The 5,000-nt window shown below is 35.3% G+C and overlaps 1 protein-coding gene across 1 annotated transcript in view; it reads right to left on the bottom strand.

Moving 5' to 3' along the window:
* Positions 1-3,350: 3,350 nt before the first annotated feature.
* Positions 3,351-5,000, bottom strand: part of LOC125043777 — an 8,361-nt gene continuing 6,711 nt past the window's right edge. Inside the window, exon 3 of the mRNA XM_047640059.1 lies at positions 3,351-5,000. This exon is cut by the window's right edge and continues 975 nt beyond it. The gene's annotated coding sequence lies outside the window, so the exon portion shown is untranslated.

The raw sequence follows: 5,000 nt of genomic DNA, 5'->3' as shown, positions 1-5,000 counted from the left end.
TGAGAAGGCATTTGTTAAAAAGATTGGCTAGTTTTACTGTTGCAATTTCTCCTGCGTCTATTATAAGGTCTATACTAATACCGTCTTCACCTGGTGTTTTCCCTCTCTTCATGCCTTTAAGCGCTCTCTTTACTTCTTCTGTTGTGATGTTAGGTACTTCTCTAGTTACAACGTTCGCTTCTATCCGCGGCTGTTCATTTGCATTGTAAAGTTCCCTATAAAAGTTTTCCACTACTCTTATGATTTAATTTTTATTATATGTCACATCTCCGTCTGGTTTCTGTATTGCATATATTTGATTTCTCCCTATTCCTAGTCTCCTCTTAGCTGTTTTCATGCTGGTACCTGACATCACTGTTTCATTTATTATTTTAGTATTGAATTTGCGCACATCTTCTCTCTTCTTTTTGTTTATAGTTTTTGTTAGTTCAGCTAATTCTATTTTGTCTCTGTTTGATGATGCTTTCATGACCCTACGTTTTTGCATAAGTTCTTTGGTTTCTATCGAGAACTTACTGGAGTTTTGTTTGACGTTCTTACCGCCTACTTCAAGAGCAGCTTCCTTTATTATGTCATTGAACTGTTTGTTGATTTGGTCAATGTTGAGGTATTCGTTGCTGAGAAGTAAATATCTGTTTTGGATGTTAATGCTAAATTCTGTCGCTTTGGTCTTTAAGTTAACTAAGTTTGGCTGCGGTTTTTGTATGAGTTTATTCCTTTCCCTTCTGAGGTCTAATTCAATTTGGCCTCTGACCAACCTATGGTCGCTGCCAGCATTTACTTTATTAATAACTTCCACATTTTTTATTATATCGCGCCTGTTTGAAATTATGAAGTCAATTTCGTTTTTGATGTCTGATGGCGATTTCCATGTCCATTTCCGCTCTAGTCTTTTTTCGAAGAATGTATTCATGATACTGGGTGATCCAGCCTCCGCAAAATCGACTAGCATTTGTCCCTCTCATTCCTAGTGCCTATTCCGTGATTCCCCACTACGATTTCTCCTTCTGTCTTTTTACCTATTTTGGAATTAAAGTCTCCCATAATTATTGTGAAATGGGTTTTTACTCTTTCGTTAGCTAAATGAACATCTTCATAGAAGCTCTCTATTTCGTCATCACTGTGGCTGCAGGTTGAAGCATGGACTTGGACAATCTTTAAGTTGTACCTATTATTTAGTTTAATTATTACTGAAGCCACTCTTTCGTTTTTACTATGGAATTCTACTATATTCTTTTCCAAACGTTTGTGAACCAAGAAACCTACCCCTAATTCTTGCTTTTTACCCTGTGGTTTGCCTCTCCAATAGAGGACGTGTCCATCATTTAGTATCTTCTGTTCTTCGCCTAATCTTCTAACCTCACAGAGTCCTACAACATCCCATTTAATGAAGGAAAGTTCCTCAAGTAATGCTAGTAAGTCGGGTTCCGTTCGCATTGCCCTTATAGTATATGTGCAAAGGTTCATCAACGTGGGGCGGCCTGTTCTTAGCCGGGGATTCTTAGCACCCTCTACTCCGGAGCGATCCTGATCGCCGCCGTAACCAGGGGCTCCTTCGCCTCCGGGGAATAAGGGCCGTTGCTCTGTTTGTGCCGTCATGGTTTTTGATTGTGAGGTAGGCAGCCGAGTTGCCTCCCACCTACTGGCTTAGGTGTATATATATACATATATATGTATATATGAGTATATATATGTATATATATACATATATATATCAATATATATATGCATATAGCTATATATGTATACATATGTATATGTATATATATACACACATATATTCTTCTTTTTAAGTGTCTCCACGTGCGTGATAAATATGAAAGCGTCTCAGGTCAAATCAAACGCCCGACCGCATCATACGACCTTTATTCATGCTTATTTCTACCACTTAAACTTCCAAGACACAATTTACAAAAATAGAACGGACTCGATATGTCTTTGGTAAAGGATGAATAGCTCTCTCTAATGCAGTCACATGAGGAATTTTGAAGTTTGTGGATCCGAGGTCAGGCGCGTTACTCCGTGTCTCAGGCAGAGATACGTGTTAACACCTGTGCTGGGGGATTAGATAATTAAATAATAATTATATACCTGATTAAGGAATAACAATTAAAATATTAAGTGAATTAATTGGTGAATAAGGATTGAGCTGATAACAGTAATGATAATAAATATAAATAATAATGCTAATTATCTAAATAATACTAATAATAATGGTGATAATTACAATAGTAAAAATAATATTAATAATAATAATAATAATAACAATAACAGTAATAATAATAATAACAATAACAAAAACAATAACAAAAAGAATAATAATAATAACAACACTAATGATAATAATAATGGCAATAATATGAACAGTAATAATAATGATAATAACATAATGATTAATGTTTAAAACATAAAGTGAAATTCTTTGAAAAAACAAAAAACAAGAAAAAAATACAACCTTATGAAAATAAACACATGATAAAAGAGGAATATTTGGTTGTTTATTGTTAATGAAAAGAAAGCTCTTTTCTCTTATTCGGGGTGGGGGGGGGGGGGGGTTGTGTGTGTGTGTGTGTGTGTGTGTGTGTGTGTGTGTGTGTGTGTGTGTGTGTGTGTGTGTGTGTGTGTGTGTATTTCAGATTGATTTTGAAATTGTAAACCAGTGAAAAATTATTAAACGCATATATATATGTAGTTTGACAGACACATGTACATACAAACTTATATATACACATAAAATACACAAATATATACATAAAATAAACGTATTTAAGCACTTGAAAAAATATAAACATATACCACACATGAACATAACAAACACACACTCACACAAATATAGAGACCAATTCATACAGAGCATTACAGTTGCAATAAATATAGTGATTATAGTTGTGACCTCTTTAAATTAAACTTGTGGAAAGTTAAGACAATATATATATATTTTTAACATCGATTTCATTTTTTTTGTTTTGTTTTCTTTTTCTCTCTGTCTACTTTACCATTCCTCCTCTTCTTTCTTCTTATCAACCTTCTGCCTCTCTTCTTTAGCCATTATCCATTTTTCTCTTTCCTCCTTCAGCGTCATCTATTTCTCCTACTTCGTCTTCCTCCTCCACCAACTCTCGTCTCTCCTTCCCCCTCCTCCTCCTCCTCCTTCCCTTTCTCCCCTACCTCCCCCATCTCTCCCTTCCCCTCCTCCTCCTCCTCCTCCTTCCCTTTCTCCCTTACCTCCTCCATCTCTCCCTTCCCCCTCCTCCTCCTCCTCCTTCCCTTTCTCCCCTACCTCCCCCATCTCTCCCTTCCCCCTCCTCCTCCTCCTCCTTCTCTTTCTCCCCTACCTCCTCCATCTTTCCCTTCCTCCCGCCCTATAAAACCACAATCCACAATAGATTATTCTTATCAAAACAAACCCGGGTACGATAGACCACACACCAGCATCCTTATCACACAGTTCACGCCATGACAAGACGTGTAGCCATCAGGATGAAACGTGTGAGAGACCTGTTTTGAAGGCGAGGCGTTCGCGCAGCCCGATTGGGTGGTCTGCTGATGACGTCACCGCGAGTACACTAAAGCCATTGGGCGATTTGTTTATGACGTCAGAACGGATTCATGGTTACGTGGACATTTGGTTTGGCTTCTTGCTTATCATGGGGACTTGCATATATGTATATATATATGTATATATTTATGTATATATATACATATATATTTGTATTTTATCGTTCTCCTCAGAACCATAATAGGTATAATTTCATAATTAAGATTATCATAAGCCTTATCAGTAACATCTTTATTATCATCATTATTACTATGAACATTTATTCTTATCATTATCATTGTTACTATTAACACATCGTTATTCTTCATTTTTGCTCTTTCTATTACCGTATCACTATCAGAATTATTACAAACATTAATATTTTTGTTATCATCATAACCATTATGATTAACTTTTATCATTATTTTAGCGTCATTATCATTAATATCATTATTATTAATTGTATTCTTTACTTTCTTTGTCAATTATTATCTTAATTTTAAGAAAAACAAATCTTATGTCTTATATTAACCGTTGTTATTCTCTGTGCTGTCTCTTCCCATCCTTTATTTCGCCAAAGTTATCCTATTTCTATAATTCACAAGCAAGACCAGATTTGTATTTCATCGATCGATTTCATCTGTAAATCCATTCCGAAGATCAATGCTGATCAATCTATCTCTCTCTTTCTCTCGCGCTGTGCCTCTCTCTCTCATTGAAAAAAGGAAATAAGGAAATAGATCAGTTTACCAATAATAAACGTAAAAAAATAAATAATTACAAATAAAAGAACAAGGAAGTAATCAAGTGCACCAGCTTTAGCACTTGAAGCACCCTTTCATGTCTACATTTTGATCTATAATTTCTGGAACGAAACTATAAGGAAATATATATATATATATATATATATAAGCCATATAGACACACATTCATCATCTTTAAAAAGTCGTGTCATTTTATTCCATCCAATTTCACTCAGTACAAAGACATTTTCTCGTAATAATTTTTTCTTTCTCTCAGCTAAAAACTAATATGATCAGGAATCGATCGTCTTTATGTTAAACAGCATTACAACATCTCGTAACGAATATTAAGATAGTACATTAGCAAAACATGGAGAGGATATATTAATAACCGTATTATTACGCTTTTGTTTTAGTTTAAACACGAAATACACACATGTAAAATATATGATCGACACAGACACTTAGTCACGAACATCCAGATTATAGATTACGTCTTGTTAAACCTTGAAGAAAAATACGAAAGAGAGAAAGTGTAAAACGAAGGGAAGAGAAAGAGAATTGAAGAATGTTTCTCCTTTTTTCTTAGGGCTGTCGGGTCATTTTTATTCATCTGTTTTCTTAAGCAGGATCTTATATGGTTAAGCGAGAGGTAGATGCGTGTGTGCCGTCATCCTCTCTGTTTCTCTCTCCTTCTCCTTCTCTCTCTCTCTCTCTCC

The sequence above is a fragment of the Penaeus chinensis genome, chromosome 3 (assembly GCF_019202785.1).
Source record: "Penaeus chinensis breed Huanghai No. 1 chromosome 3, ASM1920278v2, whole genome shotgun sequence".
Lineage (NCBI taxonomy): Eukaryota > Metazoa > Arthropoda > Malacostraca > Decapoda > Penaeidae > Penaeus > Penaeus chinensis.
Note: the sequence above shows the minus strand (reverse complement) of the source record. Positions and strands in the feature narration are given on the sequence as shown.